The sequence below is a fragment of the Mustela lutreola genome, chromosome X (assembly GCF_030435805.1).
Source record: "Mustela lutreola isolate mMusLut2 chromosome X, mMusLut2.pri, whole genome shotgun sequence".
In the NCBI taxonomy this organism is placed as follows: Eukaryota; Metazoa; Chordata; class Mammalia; order Carnivora; family Mustelidae; genus Mustela; species Mustela lutreola.
Genome location: NC_081308.1, coordinates 40,883,538 through 40,902,106, shown reverse-complemented (window position 1 = coordinate 40,902,106; position 18,569 = coordinate 40,883,538).

The window sequence follows — 18,569 nt, the reverse complement described above, 5'->3', positions numbered from 1 at the left end:
TTGCCAGTTTTATATAATAATTGTTATCATTTTATACATATATAAATACATCTTTAAATATGTCTCTTTGTTTTCTTTATATATTTTATTTGCAAGTTCTTTATCTTCTGTGCATTTTCCAGCATTTACTCCCAAGTTGTGGATTGTTTGTGTCTTTTGAAGACATTTTTACTTTTGATAAAGTCCAGTTTAGCATGTTTTTCTCTTATGGTTCATGCATTTGTGACCCATTTATCAAATTTCTTTCTAACCCATGGTAAGAATGACTTTTCCCATATGTTTTCTAACAGAATATAATTTAGTTCTTATAGTTAAGGCTATGACTGAAGGAGGCCTGGATGGCTCAGTTGGTTGAATGTCTGCCTTCAGCTTAGGTCATGATCCCTGGGGTCCTGGGATGGAGTCTCATGTTGGGTTCCTTCTTGGCAGTGAACCAGCTTCCTCCTCTGCCTGCTGCTCCCCCTGCTTGTGCTCTCTCTTTCTCTTTCTCTCTCTGACAAATAAATGGGTAGAATCTTTTAAAAATAATAAAAATAAAGCTAAGACTGATAATGAGTTAACTTTTATATCTGTTGTGAGGTAAGCATCAACTTTTTTTATTATTACTATTTTTTCATACTCAATTCCATTTGTTTCAGTGACTTTTTTGAAGATAAGGTTTTTTAAACATATTCAGTAAAGGTTTATGTTTATTTTAAAATTTCAATTCAATTAATTAACATATAGCATATAATTAGTTTCAGAGGTAGAGTTCAGTGATTCACCAGTCTTATGTAATACCCAGTACTCATTACAACAGATGGCCTCCTCCTCAATGTATGTCACCTAGTTACTCCATTCCCCCCCAAACCCCTTACCCCCCAGCAACCCTCAGTTTGTTTCCTGTGATTAAGAGTCTCTTATGGTTTGTCTCTCCCTCTGATTCATCTTATTTTATTTTTCCCTCCCTTCCTCTATGATCCTCTGTCTTGTTTCTCAAATTCCTCATATCAGTGAGATCATATGATAATTGTCTTTCTCTGATTGACTTATTTTGCTTAGCCTAATACCCTCTAGTTGTATCCATGTTGTTGCAAATGGCAAGATTTCATTTTTTTGATGCCTGAGTATTATTCCATTGTGTGTGTGTGTATATATATATATATATATACCACATCTTTTTTATCTATTCATCTGTCAGTGGACATCTGAGCTCTTTCCATAGTTTGGCTATTGTGGACTTTGCTGTTATAAACCTTCGGGTGCAGGTATTACTTGAGATCACTACATTTTGATCTTTGTGGTAAATACCCAGTAGTGCAATTGCTGGGTCATAGGGTAGGTCTGTTTTCCAATTTTTATCCTCCATATTGTTTTCCAGAGTGGCTGCACCACCTTGCGTTTCCACCAACAGTGTAAGAGGGTTCCCCTTTCTCCTCATCCTCGCCAACATCTGTTGCTTCCCGATTTGTTAATTTTAGCCATTCTGACTGGTGTCAGGTGGTAGGTATCACATTGTGGTTTTGATTTCCCTGATGCCGAATGATGTTGAGCATTTTATTATGTGTCTTTTGGCCATTTGTAAGTCTTCTTTGGAGAAATGTCTGTTCATGTCTTCTGCCCGTTTCTTGGCTGGATTATTTATTCTTTGGGTGTTCAGTTTGATAAGTTCTTTATAATGATACTGGGCATTTATCTGATATGTCATTTGCAAATATCTTCTCCCATTCTCTCAGCTGTCTTTTGGGTTTGTTGACTATTTCCTTTGCTGTGCAAAAGCTTTTTATCTTGTTGAAGTCCTAATAGTTGACTTTTGCCTTTGTTTCCCTTGCCATTGGAGACATGCCTAGCAAGAAGTTGCTGTGGCCAAGGACGCACAGGTTGTTGCCTGTGTTCTCTAGGATTTTGATTGATTCCCGTCTCACATTTAGGTCTTTCATCCATTTTGAGTCTATTTTTTGTGTATGGTGTAAGAAAATGGTCTGGTTTCATTCTTTTGCATGTGGTTGTCCAATTTTCCTAAGACCTATCATTGAAGCGACTGTCTTTTTTTCATTGGATATTCTTTCCTGTTTTGTTGAAGTTTAGTTGATCATAGATTTGAGGTCCATTTCTGGGATCTCCATTCTGTTCCACTGATCTGTGGATGTGTTTTTGTGCCAAGATCATACTGTCTTGATGATTACAGCTTTGTAATAGAGCTTGAAGTCCAGAATTATGATGCCACCCACTTTGGTTTTCTTTTTCAACATTCCTTTGGCTATTTGGGGTCTTTTGTGGTTCTGTACAAATTTTAGGATCATTTGTTCCAGTTCTGTGAAAAAAAAGTTGATGGTATTTTGATAGGGATTGCATTGAATATATAGGTTATATATAGGTAGCATAGACATTTTCACAATATTTGTTCTTCCAGTCCATGAGCATGGAACGTTTTTCCATTTCTTTGTGTCTTCCTCAGTTTCTTTCATGAGTGTTTTATAGTCTTCTGAGTATAGATACTTTGCCTCTTTGGTTAGGTTTATTCCTAGGTATCTTATGGTTTGGGGTACAATTGTAAGTGGGATTGACTCCTTAATTTCTCTTTCTTCTCTCTCATTGTTAGTGTATAGAAATGCAACTGATTGTGTGTTGATCTTATATCCTGCCACTCTGCTGAGTTCTTGTATGAGTTCTAGCAATTTTGGGGTAGAGTCTTTTGGGTTTTCCACATAGAGTATCATGTCATCTGCGAAGACTGAGAATTTAACTTCTTCTTTGCCAATTTCAATGCCTTTTATTTTTTGTTCTTGTTGTTGTTGTCTGATTGCTGAGGCTGTGACTTCTAGTACTATGTTTAACAACAGTGGTGATAGTGAACATCCCTGTTGTGTTCCTGACCTTAGAGGAAAAGCTCTCGGTTTTTCCCCATTGAGAATGATATTTGTTCTGGGCTTTTGGTAGATGGCTTTTATGATATTGAGGTATGTTCCCTCTATCCCTACACTGTGAAAAGTTTTAATCAAGAAAGGATACTGTACTTTGTCAAATGCTTTTTCTGCATCTGTTAAGGGGATTGTATGGCTCTTGTCTTGTCTTTTATCAATGTGTCATATTACATTGATTTATTTGTGGATGTTGAACCAACCTTGCAGTCCAGGAATAAATCCCACTTGGTAAGTGAATAATCCTTTTAAGGTACTCATGGATCCTATTGGCTGGTGTCTTGGTGAGAATTTTTTCATTTTTGTTCATCAGGGATTTTGGTGGGGTCTTTGTCTGCTTTGGGGATCAAGGTAATGCTGGCCTCATAGAAAGAGTTTGAAACTTTTCCTTCCATTTCAATTTTTTGAAACAGCTCTGGAAGAATAGGAATTAATTCTTCTTTAAATGTTTAGTAGAATTGCCCTGGGAAGCCATCTGGTCCTGGAGTCTTATTTGTTGGGAGATTTTTATTTTTATTTATTTTTTTTAAAGATTTTATTTATTTATCAGAGAGAGGGAGGGGGGAGAGAGCAAGCACAGGCAGACAAAATGGCAGGCAGAGGCAGAGGGAGAAGCAGGCTCCCCGCTGAGCAGAGAGCCTGATGTGGGACTTGATCCCAGGACGCTGGGATCATGACCTGAGCCGAAGGCAGCTGCTTAACCAACTGAGCCACCCAGGCATTCCTTGTTGGGAGATTTTTGATTACTGATTCCATTTCCTCACTGATTAGGGGTCTGTTTGGGTTTTCTATTTCTTCCTAGTTCAGTTTTGGTCATTTATGTGTTTCTGGGAATGCATCCATTTCTTCCACATTGCCTAATCTGTTGGCATATAGTTGCTCAGAATATGTTCTTATAATTGTTTGTATTTCTTTGGTATTGGTTGTGATCTCTCCTCTTTCATTCATGATTTTGTTTATTTGGGTCCTTTCTCTTTTCTTTTTGGTGAGTCTGGCCAGGAGGTTATTGATCTTATTAATTCTTTCAAAGAACCAGCTCCTAGTTTCATTGATCTGTTCTACTGTTCTTTTGGTTTCTATTTCATTGGTTTCTGCTCTAATCTTTATTATTTCTCATCTCCTGCTTGGTTTAGGCTTTATCTCCTGTTCTTTCTCCAGCTCCTTTAGGTGTAAGGTTAGGTCGTATATTTGAGACCTTTCCTGTTTCTTGAAAAATGCTTGTATTGCTATATATTTCCCTCTTCAGATCACCTTTGCTACATCCCAAAGGTTTTGAACAATTGTGTTTTTATTTTCATGTGTTTCTATGAATTTTTAAAATTCTTCTTTAATTTTCTGGTTGATCCATTTATTCTTTAGTAGGATGCTCTCTAGCCTCAATGTACTTGAGTTCTTTCCAAATTTTCTCCTGATTGAGTTCAAGTTTCCAAGCATTGTGGTCTGAAAATATGCAGGCAATGATCTCAGTCTATGTACCAGTTGAGACCTGATTTTTCCCCAGTATATGATCTGTTCTGGAGAATGTTCCATGTGCACTTGAGAAGAATGTGTATTCTGTTGCTTTAGGATGGAATGCCTAGGCTATATCTGTGAAGTCCATCTGAGACAGTGTGTCATTCAAAGCCCTTGTTTCCTTGTTGATCTCTGCATAGATGATCTGTCCATTGCTGTGAGTGGGGTGTGTACTATTCTTATATTATTATCAATGTGTTTCTTTAATTTTGTTATTAATTGTCTTGTATAATTGGCTGCTCCCATGTTAGGGGCATAAATATTTATAATTAGATCTTCTTGTTGGATAGACCCTTTAATTACCATATAGTGTCCTTCCTCATCTCTATGACAGTTTTTGGCTTAAAATCTAATTTGTCTGATATGAGGATTGCTACCCCAGCTTTCTTTGGCTGTCCATTAGCATGATAAATGGTTTTCCACCCCCTCACTTTAAATCTGGAGGTATCTTTGGTCTAAAATGAGTCCTTTGTAGATACCATATCAGTGGGTCTTGCTTTTTTATCCAATCTGATGCCCTGTGTCTTTTGGTTTGGGCATTTAGCCCATTTAAATTTAGAGTAACTATTAAAAGATATGAATCTGGTGCCATTGTATTACCTGTAAAGTCACTGTTTCTATATATTGTGTCTGTTCCTTTCTGGTCTATGTTACTTTTGGGCTCTCTCTTTGCTTAGAGGATCCCCTTTAATATTTCCTGCAGGACTGGTATAGTGATCACAAATTCTTTTATTTTCTGTTTGTCCTAGAAGCTTTTTATCTCTCCTTCTATTTTGAATGACAGCCTTGCTGGATAGAGTATTCTTGGCTGCATATTTTTCTCATTTAGCACCCTGAATATATCATGCCGGTCTTTTCTGGCCTGCCAGGTTTCTGTGGATAGGTCTGCTACCAGTCTAATGTTTCTGCTGTTGGAGGTTACAGATCTCTTGTCCTGAGCTTCTTTCAGGATTTTCTCTTTGTCTCTGAGATTTGCATACTTCACTATTATATGTCAAGGTGTTGACCTGTTTTTATTGATTTTGAGGGGGGTTTTCTGTGCCTCCTAAACTTGAATGCCTGTTTCCATCCCCAGATTAGGGAAGCTCACAAGTATAATTTGCTCCATTATTCATTCTCTCTCTCTCTCTCCTTCTTCTGGGATCCCAGTTACTCTAATATTGTTTTGCTTTGTGGTATCACTTATCTCTTATATTCTTCCCTTGTGATCCAGTAGTTGTTTATCTCTCTTTTTCTCAGCTTCTTTATTTTCCATTATTTGGTCTTCTGTATCACTAATTCTCTCTTCTGCCTCATTTATCCCAGCAGTTAGAGCCTCCATTTTTTATTGCATCTCATTAATAGCCTATTTTTAAATTTCAACTTGATTAGATTTTAGTTCTTTTATTTCTCCGGAAAGGGATTCCCTAGTGTCTTCTATGCTTTTTTCAAGCCCAACTTGTATCTTTATAATCGTTAGTCTGAACTCTAGTTCCAGCATCTTACTAATTTCCATATTGATTAGGTCCCTGGCAATCAATACTACCTCTTGTTCTCTCTTTTGAGGTGAGTTTTTCTGTCTTGTCATTCTGTCCAGAGAAGAATAGATGAGCAGGAGAACAAAATACTAAAATGGCAGCAACCACACCGGAGGAATATACACTAATAAATCAGAAGACACCCGAAACTGAAAAGAAAATTAAAATTAAAAAAAGAGAATATAATCAGACAAGTGAACACAACAGACCAGTACAGTGGATCCTGTGTGTATTTTGGTCTGGTTGTTAGAAAACTGTATCCCAAAATTATAACAGATGCAATACTTAGATGTGTACAAAAAGAAATTTTAATACAATGAAAGGATAGAATGTAACTGTAAAGATGAAATTTTAAAAAGACTTAAAAAAAAAGAAAAAAGAATATCAGACAAGTGAAGAGAACAGAACAATACACTAGATCCTGGGTGTATTTTAGTCTGTTTACTAGAAGAAACTGCATCCCAAAATTGTAAAGAAAGAGAAATTTATATATACAAAAATAAAATACAAGGAAATGATGGAATGTAACTGTAAAAATGAAAATTGAAAAATACTTAAAGAGTTGATAAAATAAGAAACAGGTTCAAAGGGAAAGAGAAAAAAAATTAAAATTGAAAGACTAAAGAATAATGAGAAAAAAACTCCCATGAGTTCTATATACTATTTTCCTCTAGTGCTTGAGTTTTGCCGTTCTGTGTGACTGTAAACTTGGTCTTAGCTGAATGTTTTTGCTGATCTTCTGGGGAAGGGGCCTCAGGAGCTGATTCTCAGGTGTCTTTGCCCCAGGTGGAATTGCACCGCCCTTGCCAGGGATCAGGGCTAAGTAAGGGGTTCTGGACTGCTTTGTGATTTTTTTTCAAGATTTTATTTATTTATTTGACACACAGAGATCACAAGTAGGCAGAGAGGCAGACAGAGAGAGGGGGCAAAGCAGGCTCCCTGCTAAGCAGAGAGCCCGATGCGGGGCTCGATCCCAGGACCCTGAGATCATGACCCGAGCTGGAGGCAGAGGCCTAACCCACTGAGCCACCCAGGCGCCCCATGCTTTGTGATTTTTGTTCCCTGAAGGCTTTCTGCTTTTCCACACCGCTTAAAGGATGAGAATGAAAATGGCGGCCTCCCAGTCTCCAGCCCCAGGAAAGTTCACACCCCCCACTCCTGAGGGCACCCTCAGGGAAAAGCAGTGAATCACTCCTGTCTCCCTGGTCTCTGTCCACACTCCATGCTCACCTGGCCTGTGGCCGAGCTTGTCTATCTCAGGCATACTTCCCCACTTCGAGTCTCCAAACCCCGTAGACTTCTGTGGCGTGTACCCACTCCTGGGGGTGGGGTGTGGGGGTGTCACTGTGATTCTGCTCCTTGCTGGGCCCCTGCCTGGGGGGCGGTCTCCCAGCTGTGCAATGGTTTGCAGTTTATGGCAACACCAAGCTGAACGCCCATTCCTCAGTTCACTGATTGCATCCAGCTTCCCTGCTGCAGTGCCTGGAAACTCTGCAGCACTCAGGCACCTCTGTCCTTTTTGTGACCCTAGGGATCCTGAGATCACACTGTCCTATGTAGGATTCTGTCCCGCTTGGCCACCTGAGCACCTTTCCGACAGGGATATCCCTCATAGGAGCAGACTTCCATGATACTAATTCTGTGCTCTGCTGTTGTATCACAGGACCAACTGTTAGGGGAATTTTTCAGCTTCTAGGTTTTGTATTATACTGCGCATGTCCATTTAGAATGCATGCCTATCTGTGGTACAGGACCAGGGTTCTGATTTCTTGTAAGTAACTCCTGGTTCTTCTGTTTTCATCACCTGGAGGGTGACCTCTTTCCAGTTCCTATTTCAAAAGCTTCAATGTGCTTTATGACTTCCAGCTTTTATGAGGTAGCTCAGTTCTAGTACTTTGTCCATTTGTGTCCTGTGGCCTAGAACCCACTCTGCTCATGAATTAGAGCCTGAAATCCCCCAACTGCAAAGCCACACAGCTTCAGTTCCTGTTCACTCCTGACTTTAAATCTCCTCTTGATTTTTGTCACAATATTCTTTATTGATCTCCAGCTTAACCGAATGTTTTCTTTAAAGATTTTATTTATTTATTTACTTTATAAAAGGACTGAGAGCACAAGCATGGGGAACAGCAGAGGGAGAGGGAAAAGTGGGCTCCCCGCCAAGGAGGGAGCCTGTTGAGGGACTTGATCCTAGGATCCTGGGATCATAACCTGAGTGGAAGGCAAGACGCTTAACAACTGAGCTACCCAGGCACCTTTGACTGAGTGTTAATTATTTTCGTTAAATATTAGTCAGCATTTCTCTGTGTTTGCAGCCGGAGGAGGTTGCAGTGGTGGAGCACAGCGACAGCCCATCCGCATCAGCCCAAGCCCTAGTGTCAGGGGTTCACAGCAGGGCTTTTATGAATTAATTTTATCCCATAACACGATATAGAGTAGAAATGATGATTCATTGCATTTGTTTCCCTAGAGTTCCGGCAAGTTGGAGACCGGGTAGACAACCACAAGGAAAAAGACCAACCTCAGTGGCAAACTGCATTAGCAGACAAGGAAGCACGGAAGGATCAAAGTGGCCAAGAATTCACAACCTTCAGAAAAATCATTTATCCAGGCTCAGACTTTGTTTCTATAAGGCAAAGACTCTCTAAATATTACTTGTGGGGAAAGTGTTCAAACATAATTTAAACTTTCTCCATGTAAGTAAAGGCTTTTTTGTTTCATAAAAATGTTACATTAATGGATTTTTCTGCTTCTCAGCAACACTCTTTTTTTTTAAGATTTTATTTATTTATTTGTCAGAGAGAGAGAGCAAGAGCGAGCACAGGCAGAGTGGCAGGCAGAGTCAGAGGGAGAAGCAGGCTCCCTGCGGAGCAAGGAGCCCGATGTGGGACTTGATCCCAGGACGCTGGGATCATGACCTGAGCCGAAGGCAGCTGCTTGACCAACTGAGCCACTCAGGCGTCCCCTCAGCAACACTCTTAAGCAAGGAGGATAACGACAGTCTCACGTCCCCCAACCAAACACATCTCCTAATGTTTTACAGCTTGAGGAAACAATCGTAAGGAGTGTGTCTAAGACGCAGAGATACTAAGCAGTATAGCAAGCATTAGCCCCCTACTCCAAGTCACAGTCTGTGGCTCCTTTGTGAAGCCCATTTGTGTGCTTTTCCACGAGACCCTTCATCCTTCCAGACCTCACCCGACAGAATAAAGGTGGGAACATCGTATGTGGTTTATTTGCTACTGTCTCCCTTTTGTCTTGGATTTTGATGTTTAATAGAAAGTAATGAGCAGACTTGAATCTCCGTGGACATTGTAGTTGGTCTCGCCAGGCCAGCAATCACGACAGCTAGGAGGGAAGGGGGATAAATGGTGCAAGAAGTATTTTGGAGCTGTTGCAGAGCTGTGGAAACAACGAGGACTAGATGAATTAAAGTTCTAGAGAGTGAAGTGTGTTTTCTAGGTACCAGACAACTTCTGTCCATTATCTGGAGGCATTTGCTGATTCTGGGTATGAGCAGAGGATGGGGCTTGGCCCAAGCTGACAGACTTTACAAGGGGAAAGAGGTCCAGAAGAGCTTTTAGAGGTTATATAGGGCTGACTTGGAAATGAAAAGAGCCCCAGAAGCATGACAAGTTTTGTCCATAGGATGTTTGCTGAGTTTGTGATGGTGTAGGGGGGTTAGCGGCCTGGGCCAGGAAGGCAAAGTGAGCCCTTGTGCGGTGTCACATGGCTTTCGGAAACAGTCTAGACTGAACCAGAGGCCTGCACGATGGTGGAGAAGGAGGCTAAAGAGCTCAGCTCAGTACCTATGAAGGGGAACTAAATCTCAAGCAGTCTCAGGCCTGGGCAGAGAGAGACCCAACAGGCTCTCAAGTAGAAGGGCAAGAGGGCTAGCCTGAGGAACAACGCTACAGAGAGCTGGGTTATCTTACCTCATTCGTTTGAGGTGACAGTCCCAGACTTTATCTGCTGAATAGAAGAAAAGGCAAACTCTGCAGTGTTCAAATACACAGTATCTGATACATATTACTAGGCATGAGAAAAAGCAGAAAGATGTGGTTGTTAAAGTGAACAACTGTGGTCGGCATGCTTCTAAGAATGACCCCCACGGCCTCTGTTTTGTGATCCGCCTCCTCCCGGCCCTTTGACTGTGGGTGAGACCTGTGAATGTGATGGGATCCCATTTCTCTGGTATTGTTATATTCTGTGACCAAAGGGAGATGATTTGAGTGGGTCTCATCTTTTCCTAGGTGCTTTTGAAAGGCGGTTCCTCCAGCTGGGTGGCAAAAAAGGAAGTCAGATATTTGAAGTTATGGAAGGTGTTCAACACGAGAGAGTCTCCATTGCTGATATGGGGCAAAATCTGTGAGCATTACCCAGGATCTGAGAGCAGCCCCTGATGGACAGCCAGCCAGGAAGTGAGGGCCTTGGTCCAGCAGCCCTGAGGAACTGAATTTGGCCAACGCCAAATGAACTCAGAAGTAGGCTCTTCCCCACAGCCTCCAGATAAGAACCCAGCCCAGCCTATACCTTGAGTCCCACTTTCTGAGATGGAAGGTAGCTAAGCCCACCAGGATTTCTGACCTGCATAACTAGGAATTGATAAATGGGTGCTGCTCTAAGCCACCATTTGTGCTAATTTGTTTCAGCAGCAATAGAGAACTGACACACAAAACTCAGATGAGTTTGATATTGGACTCAGCAAAAAGCACTCTGATCATTACTGTAACAGAAATAAAGGAGAAGACAAAATGGGTGAAAGAGGATTTAAATTGTTGGAATCTTTAAAAAGGGATAAATATGTATGCTACAACTGAAAAAAAATACAGTAACTAAGAACTCACTCTGTATGGGTTTAACAGCAGATTAGACACAGCAGAAGACATGATTAGTGACTTTGAGTCACTTGAGTGACTTGTCCCAAAGAGAGGGAAAAAGTGCAAACAACTGTAAGTAAATTGTGAGAGGCATTTGGGAAACAGCTAAAAGGTAAAACACATATAACTAGAGCAGGAATGTTTATGAAACAGCGGTTAAGTTTTTCAAAAGCCAATGAAAGAGATCAAGCCATGGAGTTAAGAATGTCTAGGTATCCCAAGGAAGAGTAATAAAATCACACCATTTGAAAACTGTCAGCCCTGTATAGTGTATCTGTGATATCTAGTTGTTTACAGCATGTGGAGAAGTTCGGTCCTGGTTACTCTGTCATGGCCAGAAATGGAGTGGTGTGGTGGAGTAACCAGGACCAACCTTCCCCACCTATTATAAACAACTAGGTATCATAGATACAGTTTACAAGGCTAACAGTTTTCATATGGTGAACAAAGGCCATGCAGGATTGTAAAGCTGAGAACGAAAAGACTCTCGAGGTGGGCCCTTGGACCACCTTGGCTTTCTGCTGGGAGACACTTAGCAAAATACGACGTAGGGAGAGGATCCCAAGAAGAGTTCGGTGGTTCATGGAATTGAGGAGAAAGAGATGAGTGCTCAAGAAGGCTGAGGCAACTCGAAGTTTCAGGGCATAATAGTCCACACAAGAAAGAGCAACAGAAGTAGGGAGTCCCCCTCCTCGAGAAGAGAAAAATTCACCCAAATCTGTAGGTGTTGCAGGCAGTCCGGCAAGCATTTGGTGCACGTTTTGACTTGGCTTCTGGCCTCATAAGGCTATTAAAAATTCAATCTAGAAATTCCTTATGAAAAATTCCAGCAAAGCAGATTTAAAAGAACCTATATGGCCAATCACTATTCCTGTCAAGGTTCTGTAAATAATTCAGCCAAGTTGTTAAAAACTAGACTTATTTTACAAACAAATGTTAATTTGGCTGTCTTTGGTAAAAATGAGGGTGATTATAGAAAAAAAATGTTTCAGTAACATACCCGAGTAAATATTAGATTCTGATAGTTTTTTAAACGAAGATCTTATTTATTTATTTGAGAGCGAGTGAGTGGGCATACAGGGGGTCAGGGGTAGAGAAGAGGGAGCGTGACAAGACTGCTGAGTGTAGAGCCTGAGGAGGGGCTCAATTTTGAAATCATGACCTATTGAGCCACCCAGGTGCCCCCTAATACTGTTTATTATAGACTGGACTAGATCCTGATTTCTTCTAGTGCCTGACAGCAACTCTCCAAGCCAACATTTTTTATTTTTCTCCCACCTTTGAGTTGGATTCATTTGAAAACGAAAGCTGAAGGCTTTCCTGGAGCCTTGCAAATTAAACATGAACAACTGGATGTAAGCTTAAGAGGAATCACCCCGACCACCCGCATGAGGGCAATCTCCATGCCTGTTGCTGTGTGGGACATCTAGCGATCTCGAGACATTTGAACTGAAAACCAGGAAATGGGTCAGACTTGCCACTGCTGCTCTCAGTATATCTGAAGAAGTTTCAGCTTGACAGCTAGCAATCTTTTCCACCAGCTGTCCTCAGGACTCAGAGACTGACTTATATTATGACCTGATCATTAACCATTGGTTTTCTTTTGTTTCCATAGAAGTGCCTCTTGTTTAATTCCTGATTTCTTTTTTTTTCTTTAAAGATTTTATTTATTTGACAGAGATCACAAGTAGGCAGAGAGGCAGGCAGGGAGAGAGAAGGAGGCAGGCTCTTTGCTGAGCAGAGAGCCCGATGCGGGGCTTGATCCCAGGACCCTGGGATCATGACCTGAGCTGAAGGCAGAGGCTTTAACCCATTGAGCCAGCCAGGCACCCCTAATTCCCGATTTCTTGAACCAGAGACCTAACTTTGAAAACATATCTTCATTATCATCTCTCAGAATGAATTTAAACGGACCTGTTGTCAGGACTGAGACAGCCTCAATGAGACTAGCTCTTTCCTAGCTCAGCTTTGAGTATGTGGAACTTCCTGGGAAGTTCCAGATGGGGGAACTGAGTGGGTACAGGATGAGACAGACCAAAATGTGCCACTTTGGCATAAAGCTTGGTGCCAGTTAAAAGTAATAAAAACTCAGCAGGTCAGGGAAGGTGCTCTGCCTCCCCCAGAATGCCCTAACCACACTGGAGAGGAGAGCCTACAACAGGAAGAGTAGTAACAGAGGCCCCCTTTACCAAGGGAACTCATCTGCATAATAGAACAATCTTGTTTTTCCAGACATCTCCTTTCACCTTCTTGCTAATGACTTTCTTTTCTTTCGTGTCCTCAGGCCCTTACCTTTCTCCTTAGCTCATAGAAGCTTCTTGTTGCCACATCGTGTTTGGAATTTTCTGTCAGTGTGGATTCCCCATTCTAAGGCCTGTTAAATTGCATTTTCTCCTGTTTAAAAAAAGGAAGGAATAGGGAGTCCCTATCAGGTTTTAACTGGATATTAAGCTGTGTGTGTATAATATATGTAATATATGTAATATATAATATATATTTTATGTATACACATATAATATATAATATATGCATGTATAAAATATATGCAATATAATATAATATGTGTGTATATATAATATATACTATATCACACACACATGCACACACACACATACATATAATATATAAACTCCACAAGGCCAGGAAAAGAACAACTGGGGAGCTAGGAAGCTGAGGGGTTCCCAGGCCACACAGGACAGGAATATGTGAGTTCTGGCAGGTCAGAATGGACAATTCCAGTTAAATACCCTAAGCAATTAGTGGACACATGGGGAGTCAGGAGCAAGTCTTAGCAGTGGAGGTAATTAGCCCTAGAGTAACGGGTACCATAAACCTACCCTAACAAAGCTAAAAAACAACCCTTGAAAGAACTAATTTGATCTCCAAGTCTCTTAACTGCTTGCCAAAATGAAGTCCAGCATCCTTTAAAGCAGTATAACAAAATCTAGCCTTCAGCAGTGTAAGTTTACTATGTCCAGCATCCAATCAAATATTAAGATGTGAAGATACAGGAAATTGTGATTCATAGCCAAGAAAAATAATCAGATGATGGAAGCAGACCAAGAAAGGACAAATATGTAGACTTTAAAACACCTGTTAAAATATTATAAATACGGGCACCTGGGTGGCTCAGTGGGTTAAAGCCTCTGCTTTCGGCTCAGGTCATGATCCCAGGGTCCTGGGTTCGAGCCCCGCATCAGGCTCTCTGCTCAGCAGGGAGCCTGCTTCCTCCTCCTCTCTCTCTCTCTGCCTGCCTCTTTGCCTACTTGTGATCTCTGTCAAATAAATAAATAAAATCTTTAAAAATATATTATACTTGAGGACTGAAAGGAAGCATGATGATGTAAGGAATGGAAGATAAATATGTTGGAAATGATGCAGTAAACTTTCTTTAAAAAGATCTTGTTTCTTTGCCAGAGAGAGCGCACGTGAGAGTACAAGCAGTGGGAGTGGTGGGCAGAGGGAGAAGCAGGCTCCCGCTGAGCAAGGAGCTCCATGCAATGTGGGACTCAATCCCACGACTCCGGCATCATGACCTGAGTTGAAGGCAGACATTTAATCAACTGAACCACCCAGGCGTCCTGATGCAGTAAACTTCATAAACCTCTAGCCAGATGGCTGACAAAAAAGGGGGAAAGATACAAGTTACCAATGTAACAAATGAAAGAAGTACATACATCTTAGAGTCATACTAAATGTATAAGAAAACCATGAAATGTGAACAATTGTGTCAATAAATTAGACAGTTTATAAGAAATGGACAAGTTATCTAGAAGACATAAAGTATCAGATTTTCCCCAAAAGAAATAGGAAATCTCAATAGCCCTATATCTAGTAAAGAATTTGGCTTCATAAGTTTAAATCTTCCTACTAGGAAAACTTTAGGGCCCAGGTAATTTCAGTGGTGAATCTTAGCTCACATTTAAGGATGATCATACAGTAAATAATTGAATCTTGCCCAAAGAAAGTCTAGGCTGTGCCCTTGCCTCCTGGGAGGTAATCTCTAAGCTCTTGGCTTGTCATGCCCGATAGGCTTGCTTTCAGGCAGATAGTAACACCATGATTTAGGATAGGAGCTTTGGGTCACACCAACAACATGTTTTAGGGTGTGGCCTTTGGGTCATGTATAAGCTCAACCTCCTGAGGACCTGGAGACTGGGCATGTGGGCAGTGAACTAAGCTCATGTGACAGAGCCCCAGTAGAGCTCTGGACACCAAGGCTCAGGGAAGTTTCCCTGGATGGTGGTACTCTGTGCGCATTGCTAGGCATCAATGCCAAGAAAGAAACACTGTCTAGGACTCCACTGGAAGCTCCACGTTTGGTACTTTCCTGGACTTTGCCCTCTGTATCTCTTCCTTCAGCTGATCTTAGTCTGTGTCCCTTAGCTATGCTAAACCATAGTCATAAGTATAATAACTTTTAGTGAATTCTGTGAGTCCTTCTATATAATTATTGAACTTTGGTGTTCAATGACTGTGGGGACCCCTGTTCTTTCAACTAACATCAGAAGTGAGGGTGGTCTCATGAAGACTGTCCTCCAAGACCTTTATAGTGATGTAGTATCAATCCTATACAAACTCTTGAAGAAAAATAAGGAAGAAATAATTCCCAGTGAATTTTTCACACCAGCATTACTTTGACACCAGAATCAGACCAAGAAATTATAGGAAAAGAACAGACTAATAACCCTCATGAAGACTGGTGCAAAAACACTTAAAATATTAGCAGCTGGAATCCAAGAAAACATGAAAATGAATGCAAGTTTAACATTCAGAATTCAATTTAACTAAATACATTAACAATAAAGGGAAGACATCATCTCAGTGGTTATAGGAAAATAACATGGTAAAATTAATACACAGTCAGGATAAAAAAAAAAACCCTCAGTAAACTAGAAGTAGAAAGGAACTTCCCCAATCTATTAAAAGACATCTCCAGAGGGGCCTGGCTGGCTCAGGCAGTGGAACATATGACTCTTGATCTTGGGGTTGCAGGTTCCAGTCCCACACTGGGTGTAGAGATAATTTAAAAATAAAATCTTTAAATAGACATCTACAAAAACCCACAGCCAACATCCTATTAAATGGCAAAAACCTAAACACATTCCCTCAAGCTCATTAAGTTCTCCTTGTCTGCATTGACTCTGCTGATAAGCCTGGAATCTCTAGGCGTAAAACTGATGGGCAGTCAGTAGGAATGTTGTTTAACATTATGATCAGAAAAGGTCAAAATTCAAAGAACAGGAGTCCAAGGGCAATTGCTTTATTAAAAAGGGTCCCTTGCTCAGTTCCCAGATCTGAGCCAAATTTAAGACCTGGAGCAAATTGGAGAGTTTCCCATGTCCCTCGAAAGAAGGACCCTACAGCACTGTAGCAGGTGTCTATTGCTCACCCTTGTCTCCCCACAACCAAACCTATCGCCATTTATTTGGGTGACTATACACTGAGAACAGGGGAGTTCCCAGATATTTTTAGGACTGCTGAACATAGCTTTCTGAGTTCATGTTAATACCCAGACACAAAGCATCATCATGGCCCTCCTGTTGGAATGGGGGCTGAGTGCTAGCTGAAGTCTGACTCACAGTGCCCACTGCAACTGCAGACATGCCCAGTGGTCGTTTCCCAGTCTTAGCCATTGGATTAACATCCATGTTGGGTCCTTGGCCTGTGTACCAAGATCCTTCATAGTGGGGAGAACAAAATGGAAAACTCTTGCTTTCGCCCTCCCCCACCAACCAAGACGGTAAACTGAAACCAATATTGCACTCTAGAGGATGATGGAGATCAGTGCCACTAGTAAAGGCTTAAAGGGATTAGTGATCCTTAATCATATTTCTGTTTAATTCTTCATTCTGACTCTTGGAGAAAGCAGTTAGAAAAATGGGACAATGGAATAACGTGTTCAAACTACCACAAGTTCAAACACACAAACTTCACAATAGGGAAATACAGGCCTCTTTGGGATCTGGAGGGAACATATTCCACACCTAGAAGTACATCTCTGGCCCATGTACCAAGTACAGAAGGCTGCCAGCTTTGAGGGGGGCCCAAAGCAGGAAAGACTGTAGCCAGCCCAGGTTGTAGCGCAAGCAGACTTGTTGCTTGGACCCTGTGGCATCAAGGGTGTCAGTGGTGAGGAAAATTGCAGTGTGAGTCTCAGGTCCTTAAGATCTGGGAGGGAGGCCATGGAATCCGCAATAGAGAATACTACTTCTGAGGAACCACTGCTGGACTGTTAGACACTTCTGTCACGCTGTGCTAGATCACTTACTGCATAACACAAAACTGCCAATTTTTAGTGTGGCCCAAATCAAGAATGTACTTAAAAAAAAAAAAAAAAGATTTTATTTATTTGACACAGAAAGAGAGATCACAAGCAGGCAGAGAGGGGGGGGGGAGGAGAAGAAGGCTCCCTGCTGAGCAGAGAGCCCAGGGCGGTGCTCGATCCCAGGACCCTGAGATCATGACCTGAGCCGAAGGCAGCGGCTTAACCCACTGAGCCACCCAGGTGCCCCAAGAATGTACTTTGAAATAGGTCTTGCCTACCACATGCAGTGTCTCCTCGGCTACATGACCTAGCATTATCAAGGTGCTTGAAGTGGCTGTGGCAGATAGAAATGATGGACAGAGCCTTTGGAAGGTCCCTGTATGAGAGTCATAGTACCGTCCGTGAGGATCTGGGAGTATAGCAACACTATAACAACACTTCTGCAGATAACTATTCTTTGGAGAAGTTTCTAGCTTGCTTTGAGGCTCCTCCCTCTGCCCTTTCTCAGCCACCCTCCTCAGTTAATAACTACCCTAAATTCTAATACCAGAGGGAGAACCTCCATAGATTGGATGGTAAGTTTGTGACCCTGGAAAAATGAAAAAAAAAAAAAAAAAAAAAGCGGGGGGGGGGAGGCCATTTAGAAACGCCAAGAAAATAAAGCACTAGGCAAAAAAGTAAATAATTATTGGAAATAATTTGCATTTTCCTAAGAATTTCATCTTGTATTTTCTTTTTTTTTTCTAGATTTTATTTATTTATTTGACAGACAGAGATCACAAGTAGGCAGAGAGGCAGGCAGAGAGACAGAGGAAGGGAAGCAGGCTCCCTGCTGAGCAGAGAGCCGGATTCGAGGCTCGATCCCAGGACTCTGAGATCATGACCTGAGCCGATGGCAGAGGCTTTAACCCACTGAGCCACCCAGGTGCCCCTCATCTTGTATTTCCTTGTTTTTATTATTCAGTTATTTTAAAGACCATGACTGGGGGCACCTGGGTGGCTCAGTCACTTGGGCGTCTGCCTTTGGCTTGGGTCATGATCCCAGAGTCCTGGGATCAAGCCCCAAATCAGGCTCCCTGCTCAGCAGAGAGCCTGCTTTCCCCTCTCCCTCTGCCTGCCACTCTGCCTGCTTGTGCTCTCTCTCAGTCAAATAAATAAATAGATAAGATCTTAAAAATACAAACAAACCATGACTTGTGTTTCCTGTCTGAATTACTTGGGGGGTCTGTTTCTACTGTCTACATTTTTCTTGACTCTGGATGTGCTTGGCAATTTTCTGCCAAATACCACGGTGTGTGAGAAATCGTATAAGCTCTAGATGAGCTCTAGTTCCTGATGGGCGGTTATATAAATTACCTTGATTCAGTTAGCTAGTGAGCTAATTCAAGTTGGAGTATCAATCTTTTAAAGCTCTGGTATATATTTACCTCTTCCTAATTCCTCAAGTCCTTCAGAGATTCCAGCTGGGGGTCTTGTGGTATTTACCAGGGCC